Source organism: Bison bison, unplaced genomic scaffold (genome assembly GCF_000754665.1).
Source record: "Bison bison bison isolate TAMUID 2011002044 unplaced genomic scaffold, Bison_UMD1.0 scf7180017864460, whole genome shotgun sequence".
NCBI lineage: Eukaryota > Metazoa > Chordata > Mammalia > Artiodactyla > Bovidae > Bison > Bison bison.
This window is the reverse complement of record NW_011495022.1, coordinates 2,606,022-2,616,179: the sequence shown is the minus strand read 5'-3', so window position 1 is coordinate 2,616,179 and position 10,158 is coordinate 2,606,022. Positions and strand designations below refer to the sequence as shown.

General features: G+C 40.4%; 1 protein-coding gene across 5 annotated transcripts in view; it reads left to right on the top strand.

The window, feature by feature from the left end:
* OSBPL6 (oxysterol binding protein-like 6) overlaps positions 1-10,158 on the top strand; it is a 154,824-nt gene that overhangs the window by 19,329 nt on the left and 125,337 nt on the right. The gene's annotated exons all lie outside the window — the stretch shown is intronic.

The following is a 10,158-nucleotide window of genomic DNA, read 5'->3' as shown; positions in this document are numbered from 1 at the left end:
CACAATCTAGAGTGTGACATCTAATGATTGTCCAGGACAATACCTCGTGATTTACAGTGGGCATGTATCTTAGAAGAGGACAGACCTTGAAGCCCTGCAGCACTGGGGCTTCTCCCTTTGAATACCAGTGAAAGAGCCAAACAGAACCTGATTCTGTTAGGTCAGCATGCTCCATCATGGAAGCCCCAGGACTTGGGATTGATCAACTCGCTGCAACTCTAAGGTGGGCCTAGGTCACCACCATGGACAGATGGTGCTTGGTTGCTGGGATGCTGCAGCTCAGTGGGAAAGTTAACAGAAAGCCTTAACAGAGAGATGCCGAGACTTCCAGATGCAACCCTCAGAGTCTCATGACATCAGGTGATAACAGTCAGCTTCAAGAATCATGTGAGACCTGCTATATTTAACAAGGCCACAGAGAAGAGAACTATGAAACTTAGGTAATGCGCTGTTCTTGCCCTTTTTGTGAGAACAGTGGTTATTATGTTAACTACCTTTAGCTGTGGGGCTTGTGCTTTTTCCTGGGTCTTTTAAATTAGTGATCCTTCAAAAAGTCACCTATAAGAAAAGATCCTAAGGAAATGAATAAGCATGTCATTCTCAAGGGTATTTTCTGGACATGTTGATACATACGGCATCAGCAGGGCTGTGAGCGGTCTAGGATGGGGAAGCCAGAGAAACATGTCTATTTTTGTTTTTGCCGGTGCACAAGCTGTCAAAGGAAGGTTTATCATTTTCTCCCCGATGACATGAGCTTATTTATTACGTCTGTATTTTCCCCACTTTACCTTTTATTTATTTTTATTATAAGATTCTATAATGAGATGAAATTATATAGGATGAATTTCAATCTCTTACAGGTTGGAAAAGGATCAGTGAAGGAAAACTTGGAATAACAGAATCCTCATCCTAACTCTACTGGTAGATATAGTATATATAAGTATAAGCTATATACTATCTTAAGTGTCTTATGGGTTTTCATGCTTCATATGTGGCATAAAATGAGAAAACCTGGAGAAAAAGGACATTTGCCAGGAAACCTGAGGCAAAGAGAGGGACTATGATGTGATAGGCTAATAAATTATCAAACACATGCTCGGAATAAGATGCTGTATTAGGCATTTAAGGACATCAGTCAGTCAGTTTGGTCACTCAGTCCTGTCCGACTCTTTGCGACCCCATGAACCACAGCACGCCAGGCCTCCCTGTTCATCACCAACTCCCAGGGTCCACCCAAACCCATGTCCATGTCGGTGATGTCATCCAACCATCTCATCCTCTGTCGTCCCCTTCTCCTGCCCTCAATCTTTCCCAGCATCAGGGTCTTTTCAAATGAGTCAGCTCTCCGCATCAGTGGCCAAAGTATTGGAGTTTCAGCTTCAACATCAGTCTCTCCAGTGAACACCCAGGACTAATCTCCTTTAGGATGGACTGGTTGGATGTCCTTGCAGTCCAAGGGACTGTCAAGAGTCTTTTCCAACACCACAGTTCAAACGCATCAATTCTTCTGCACTCAGCTTTCTTTATAGTCCAACTCTCACATCCATACATGACCACTGGAAAAACCATAGCCTTGACTAGACGGACCTTTGTTGGCAAAGTAATGTCTCTGCTTTTTAATATGCTGTCTAGGTTGGTCATAACTTTTCTCCAAAGGAGTAAGCATTTTTTAATTTCATGGCTGCAGTCACCATCTGCAGTGATTTTGGAGCCCAGAAAAATAAAGTCAGCCACAGTTTCCCCATCTATTTCCCATGAAGTTATGGGACTGGATGCCATGATCTTAGTTTTCTGAATGTTGAGCTTCAAGCCAACTTTTTCACTCTCCTCTTTCACTTTCAAGAGGCTCTTTAGTTCCCTCTTCACTTTCTGCTGTAAGAGTGGTGTCATCTGCATATCTGAGGTTATTGATATTTCTCCTGGCAATCTTGATTCCAGCTTGTGCTTCTTCCAGCCCAGTGTTTCTCATGATGTACTCTGCATATAAGTTAAATAAGCAGGGTGACAATATACAGCCTTGATGTACTCCTTTTCCTATTTGGAACCAGTCTGTTGTTCCATGTCTAGTTCTAACTGTTGCTTCCTGACCTGCATATAGGTTTCTCAAGAGGCAGGTCAGGTGGTCTGGTATTCCCATCTCTTTCTCAGAATTTTCCACAGTTTATTGTGATCCATTAAGGACATAGAAAGATTAAAAAACAACCAAGGAATTCAAGGAATTTGCATTTTAAGTTAGATTAGCTGTAAATCTAAATGTCAAGTAATTGAAGGAAAGTAATACAGATGAGCTATCAGAAGGTGGTGTGTGATTTATTGCCAGATGACTAGTACTACCAGTCATGAGATTTTCTGTACTAGCATCTAAACTCTGTAACAACAAGGGCTATACTTGCAGTGTTCAGCATAGTGGTAGGCATTCATTGGAATGAATGAATGAATGGTGCTTCTGCTTGTTTGTTAAAAAGGCATAACTTATATAGCAGAGTACACAAATTCTTAATGTAGACTCAAGTTTCTGTATCTATGTCTATGCACAAAACTACCTCCAGATGAAGATACAGAACATTTCTAGCACACTGGAAGGTTCTTTCCTGCCTCTCCCAATCTGTGCCACACAACACCACACTTACTGCTGTCACTGTACTTTAATTCACCCTGTCTTTGAACTTCGTGTAAATGGAATTGAACAGTGGTTCTCTTTGGCTTAAGATTCACCCCTGTTGTTGCTTTTGTAGTTGCAGTAGCTTGCATTCATAGTTGATTTTTTTTTTCCATTTCTGTCTGTTGTTCTTAATGGGACATTTGGGTTTCAAGTTTGAGGCTATTATGAAAAAAGCTGCTGTGAACATTCTCCCATTTGCCTTTTGATGGATATAAACACTCACTTCTCCTGAACATATATCCATTAGTGGAATTTCTGTGTCATAGAATATTATTACCTTTAGCCGACATTTTTTTTGAAGTGATTATATCAATTTATATTCCCACCAGCAGTGTAAGAGAATTTAAATACAGATCTAAATTGTTTTGTATGTTTCAGTAAACTTTATTCAAAATGTATAAAGACTCTGGTCATTATAACTTGAGGGAGGGAATGAGTTTTTCCTAATATTATTAATATTGCTTATATTTCCAGATTCTGAACTCTCATGGCCAGACACAATGTAGACATTCAGTCGATATTTGAGTGGATTCTGAGATACGCCCATAGTTCAGGAAAGAAGGCAAATATGAGAGCAGAGCATTATGCCAACCAGTTATTTAATTCTGTCTTTTACTTATTGATTCCCATCATCAGTTTCATGATGCCATTGATTGCACAATCAGAGTCTGTGCTAATTGAGAGTCTGTGCTGTGCCAAAAACTCTGCCCTACTATTGCTACTGAATAAGATTAAGGGTGTCGAGCAAGGCCCATACTAACACAGTGGCTGGTGCAGGACTGTTCGTGACCAAAGTTTCCCTCTGCTCCTTCCTCAGGATAGGTTGTGGGCTGCACTATAAGAGGAACCTCTGACGGGGCCCCGCGGTGGGGTTGGGCTGGGCTCAGGTGAGGTCTGCACCAGGTAGGATAGGAATTAGGCCATGAATGCTTTCCAGTAATTTCCTCGGTTTGGCTCTCTTATCAAGAAAAATCTCTTGTTTTCTTTTTGTGGGGATGAACAAGGAAAAGCACAAAGCATGGCTGTGAGTTATGTGAGTCAGGATATATATGCAGTGTGACTGTTGGTCACAGTTGCTTTAATAATAATAAAAGCTGACATCGGGCACCTCCTGTGTACCAGCTATTCCTGTTCAGTCCTCATTACTACCCTATGAAATAGATACTCTCAGTCACTCCATTTCATTGATTAGGAAACCAAAGAACAGAGGAAAGACAGAACTCTCCCAAGGTCCTCGGCTAGAGAGGGGCAGAGAGGAATTTGAATGTGCATAGTTCTGGAGACAGGGCTCTTGGCCGCTTACTGCAGTTCACTTACAGTTAACTTACCACTAACTTACAGTTACCTATTACTTGTGACTTTCAGCCTTTCAGTTCATAGTCTTTATTTCTATGAGCCTCATAGAAGCTGACTATTAGACAACTAATATTTCAATGATTTTTATGTGTAACTTCCCCCTGGGATGGCAGATTTGTAGTCTGAAGAAAGTATATAGTCAGCCCTCCAAATCTGTAGGTTCTGTATCTGCAGATTCGACCAACTACAGATTAAAACTATTCAGGGAAAAAAATTTTCAGAAAATTTCAGAAGCAAAACTTGAATTTGTGGCGTACCAGCAACTACCGGCGTACCCTGGCGGTATTGAGGATTTGGCTTCAGACCACCGTGTAAAGTGAATATTGCAACAAAGTGAGTCATACGAATTTTTCGTCTTCCCAGTGCATATAAAAATTATATTTATACTATACTGTAGTCTATTCAGTGTCCAATAGCATTATGTCTTAAAAAGCAATGTATGTGCCTTAAAGTAAAAATACTGTATTGGGTCTTCTCTGGTGGTCCAGTGGTTAACGCTTCAGCTTCCATTGCAGGGGGTGTGGGTTCAGTCCCTGGTTGGGGAGCTAAGATCCCACATGCCTCGTGGTCAAAAACCAAAACATAAAACAGAACTAATACTGTAACAAATTCCAGACTTTAAAAATAGTTCACATAAAAAAAATCTTAAAGAAAAATATTTTATTACTAAAAATTAATAACCTTCATCTGAGCCTTCAGTTCAGTTCAGTTGTTCAGTCATGTCTGGCTCTTTGCGACCCCATGGGTTGCAGCACGCCAGGCCTCCCTGTCCATCACCAACTCCCGGAGTTCACTCAAACTCACGTCCATTGAGTTAGTGATGCCATCCAGCCATCTCCTCTGTCATCCCCTTCTCCTCCTGCCCCCAATCCCTCCCAGCATCAGAGTCTTTTCCAATGAGTCAACTCTTCATGAGATGGCCAAAGTACTGGAGTTTCAGCTTTAGCATCAGTCCTTCCAGAGAACACCCAGGACTGATCTCCTTTAGAATGGACTGGTTGGATCTCCTTGCAGAGCCTTCAGTGAGTCCTAATTATTTTTGTAATAGTAACATCAAAGATCACTAATCACAGATCACCATGACAAAAATTATAATAATAATGAAAATGTTTGAAATATTGCAAAAGTTATCAAAGTGTTACAAAGTGAGCAAATGCTGTTGGAAAAATGGCGTCTAAGACTGACTTGACACAGAGTTGCCACCAGCCTTCAATTTCCAAAAAAATGCAGTATCTTTTAAGTGCAGTAAAGTGAAGAGCAGTAAAAGGAGGGAAGTATGCTTGTGTTTAAATAGCATTCACATTGTATTGGGTCTTTCCTAGTGGCTCAGATGGTAAAGAATCTGCCTGCATTGCAGGAGACCTAGGTTTGATCCCTGGGTTGGGAAGGTCCCCTAGAGAAGGGAATGGCTACCCACTCCAGTATTCTTGCCTGGAGAATTCTGTGGACAAAGGAGCCTGGCGGGCTGTGGTTCATGCGGTTGCAAAGAGTTGGTCACACTTTCACTTGCACTTTTCACTTACGTTGTACTAGGTTTTATAAGTACCCTAGAGATGATTTAAAGTGTACAGGAATATGTCCATGCTGCTAAGTCGCTTCAGTCGTGTCCAACTCTGTGCGACCCCATAGATGGCAGCCGACCAGGCTCCCCCATCCCTGGGATTCTCCAGGCAAGAACACTGGAGTGGGTTGCCATTTCCTTCTCCAATGCATGAAAGTGAAAAGTGAAAGTGAAGTCGCTCAGTTGTGTCCGACTCTTTAGAGACCCCATGGACTGCAGCCTACCAGGCTCCTCCGTCCATGGAATTTTCCAGGCAAGGGTACGGGAGTGGGGTTCCATTGCCTTCTCCATAGATTATATGCAAATACTATATATCATTTTATATAAAGGACTTGAGCATCCTTGGATTTTGATGTTCACTGTAAGTAGGTGGGAATCCTGGAATCAATGCCAGGATTGGATAAGGAGGGATGACTCTATGGCCTATAGAGATATTAGAATGATCCATAGTTCTCAATTTTTAAAAAGAAAAAATTTTAATATTAGTTCATCTGTGTCAGAAGATATGTAAATTGGCAGCCATACATACTACTCAATAATGTCTGTGTATTTTTAAATAAATTATGTGTTGTATGTAATTGAGAAGTAAACAATAATTCTGAGGTCTGAAAATGCATAAGTTAAAAAACCTGTCCATAATTAACATTTGAACACCTGTCATGGGGTATGTGAAGTACTAGATCCTGAATATATATCATCTGAAATCCCCAGAGCAACTTAAACTAGGTTTTATTAGAGCCCCAATCCCCATTTTTCAGATGAGGAAATTGAGGATCAGATAGGTTAAGTAACCTGCTCAGTTTCATAGCTGGAGAACTTTGCTAGGATTTGAAGTAAGTCTTTTACTTCAAGACCCATGCTCTTTCCAGGATATCACAGACTTCTACTTGTGGCCAAAGGAAGCCCTCAATTTCAAGGAAAACTACTGTTGAATGATATCATAGTCTACCCGGCTTTCTTCATCTGTTTTTTTAAATCCATCTGTGACATCAAATTAAATTTCCAGAAGAACAATTTTGAATTGTAATAGATGGCATTGTTCATTGTCTCAGCATTTTAAAATTTATCCTGCTTTTACTGCCAGTATCATGTATCTGAACACAGGAAGCTTTAGTCATAAGAATGTTAATAGGCCTGATTCAGTTGTCGGATTTTTTTGTGGTCTAATGAACAAACAAGTAAGTCACTGTGGAAACCAAACAGAAATCTAGATGCATTGATACAGCCAGAGGACTAAGAAATAGGGCAGCTTGAAATAATTCGATCAAAGTAGCATAGGAAGTAAAAGAGACTGACTCAAAGAGAAATGAGGCCAGGGTTATTCAGTTAAGCCTTGTGTGGGTAAAAAATACAGATTACATATACAAAACTAATACTTGTTTAGGATCTTTCTTTTACATTATTATTATTATTATTTAACACCAAAAACATTTTGTATTGGGGTATAGCTGGTTAACAATATTGTGAACAGGGAAGGGACTCAGCCATACACATAGGGTCTATTTTATCATTTCAGACCACTGCATGATTTATAATGATGCCACTGATAGTTTATTATACCTGATTTGTTAACAGATTTTAGCATTGTATTGACTTCAGTTTTCATGTGGTAGGCATGTGTGTACTATAAAAGAACATATAGTTATTTTAAAAGTAAGTTAAAATAGGCTCTCCAGCTACCTGCTCAAAGGATTCAGTTGCTCGAAGATTCCAGTAATCTGAGAGACACCAGCAATGTGATATTGGAGACTGGATGTTCCAAATGTCATTGATAGGAAAACCATCCCAGGTAGAGCACTCAACAAAACTTTCCATGAGCATAACTCTGAGTCCAGACATCCCTGTAAAAATGTTCTTTCCTCTGGGTTTAGGACATTAAGTCATCTATCCTTTCAGGATTTGGAGTTTAGGAAAGTTACTTATGTTTAGGAGTGCATATTAAAACTCATTAATGTGACAGTTTGTGAACTGAATAGGAGAGAAGTATCATCTGTGAATATAGATCCACAGTCTGGATTTGGGCTGGGCAGCTGTTCAGTGGCCTGGCAAGAGCACGGCGATCAGCACAGTCCTAGAGTGTCACCCCAGAGTGAAGTGAGCCTCTCCTTGGTGATCCGAATAGGTGTTTCAGTTAGTACCACCCAAGTGACCTGACAAGTGAACTTCTGCCCAAGCTATAGCAGAGTGCCAGGGTTTAGGGGTTCTTTTGGAGAAGGCAATGGCACCCCACTCCAGTACTCTTGCCTGGGAAATCCCATGGACGGAGGAGCCTGGTGGGCTGCCGTCTATGGGGTCGTACAGAGTCGGACACAACAAGTGACTTAGCAGCAGCAGCAGCAGCAGGGGTTCTTTTATTCGTCTTTCCCTCTCTTGGCACTCGTGGGTTCTGTTATTTATCAGATTCTCCAATTTTTGCATTTTGGTCCTTGGATATTTAGAGTTTAAAGTGCATTAGATATAATGATTGCAATTATCACTCTGTGCACAGGTCTCGAGGGCTCTTTATCCAAAGCCCAGAGGCAGGTAGTGTTTCGAGTCTGTAGTAGGGGAAGTACAAGACCAGCTGTCTTCTGCCTTCTCTAACTTGGGAGGTGTATTACCAGTTACATGACTGGGAGGGAAGCTTTTCATGCATCACTGTTAATAGTTGTTGACAAATCACCAGTTGGAAAATGTAAAGGGAGTGTCTGTGCCCTGGGAGTAGCATTGAAATTCTCATCTCTCAACTTGCTTCACAAGAAAACAAATCTTACTGCGTATCTTTTTAACTGTAGCCTTTTTTCCAGCAAAGTTTGTCTGAGTTCATGTTTGTCCATTTGGTTTCTGTGATCAGTCACATTGAACTTTAGCACATTCTAGCATACTTCTTGTATGCTTTAGCAAAATAGTAGATGTACCATGGTGCAGTTGGGCTTACAGAAATGGAGCAGGTGTGGATGTTGCTCTCAGAATGCATCCATTCTGGGAAATGAAAGACACATGTGTCAAAAACTGATCAAAATGGACTGAGGAAAGTCCAGGAGGTACTGAGCAAGGATTATAAAACTTAAAAACCTGAAGAATTACTTCTAGCTGACCATAGGAAGTAATTCCATGTCACCTGCACAGGGTTTAAAAGGAAGAAAGGGTTTTAGACTTTGGAAGTGTAAGGGGAAGACTGTTTTCTTTAGAGGAAACACATAAAATAGGCAAAGAGTGGGTATATTTGGGGGAATTGCAAGGAGTTGTGTCTGTTAGATTTCAAGGAGCCTATTGTGGAAGATAAAGTTGGACAGTTGGTTGGAGTTAGATCATGGAAGACCTTTAATACTGGAATAAGGAATTTGAGCTTTATTTTCTTTCCTTAGTTTCAAATATTAACTCAAATGTTTTACCTTAGATGTGATTATTAGGTATGATTATGCATGAGTACCATGATCCTTTTGGCAGTTTGCTTGGGAACAAAAAAATACTGTTACACAACTGCAACATGTGTGGTCTGGGTCAAATGGCTCTTTTTGGCTGAAAATTTTCTGCAGAGGGGGTGCCAAAGATATCACATAATGCTATCACTCAGATATCAGTCATCTACATCACTACATGCACTTATTTCCTATCACTCAGATATCAGTCATCTACATTACTACATGCACTTATTTTGATTCCTCCCTAGGTTCAGTGATGTTAGGATTTCTATTTCTCAGCTGTTTGTTTGTTTGTTTGACCCAGTGGGTTGTTCTGTAATGCCTAATACTCCATGTGCCTGGCAGACGAGCTAGTTTGAAAGCTGAGTCATTAAGGTCCTTCATCTTTCTTCTCAATTTCCTACTTAGCATTTTCCCTTCATAGTGGGCACTTTGTAAGCGATGAGTGGCTACTACCCAGGAAAGAGTAGCCCTGTTTTGTTTTGTTTTTTTTTTCTGTCCTATTCAGATTATTTTAGTATACCTGTGTGTGCCTTGGAAATATTCTGAGCTGGTATTTTTTAGCTGTTGGAGGCAAAGAAAAGCATCTGAATTTTATCAGACTTGGAACGCTTTTCAACTGATAAAAATGTTAGTGAAAAGGGCCATTTATTGGTAGTGTTCTCTGGTGAATTAATTCAGTAGACTAAAGCTTGAGGCTTATATGGCAAGGTCAGTTAGTTTTGCTCTCTGATTATCTCTTGGAGCCTCTAGTCCTGGCCATTGATTTCAAAAATAATTACAATAACAGCAAGCACTTACACAGTACTATGCACATAACCTCATTTAATCTTCAGAATAATCCTGAAGGATAGGTACTGTTACTCTCTCCATCTTTACAGATCTTGAAACTGAGGCATTGAGAAGCTCTGTAACTTGCCATTACTGGTTGTTGACTGAACCAGGATTTGAACCTAGCACTTAGGTTCCTGGGTCTTCACTCTTGATCTCGTTAAAATCTCAGTATGTCCCTACACTTAAGGAAACACAATATGCGTCTAAATATTTAAGGCAATTTATTTTGTATAGTATGAAGCTTTGAGTTGAAGAAGTTTCAGGTCAAGGTATTTTATACCGACCCCCAGAATCTATTTAGCATCTGTCTCTTTTGTTGTCTGTGCAAGGGGGTGGGGCGG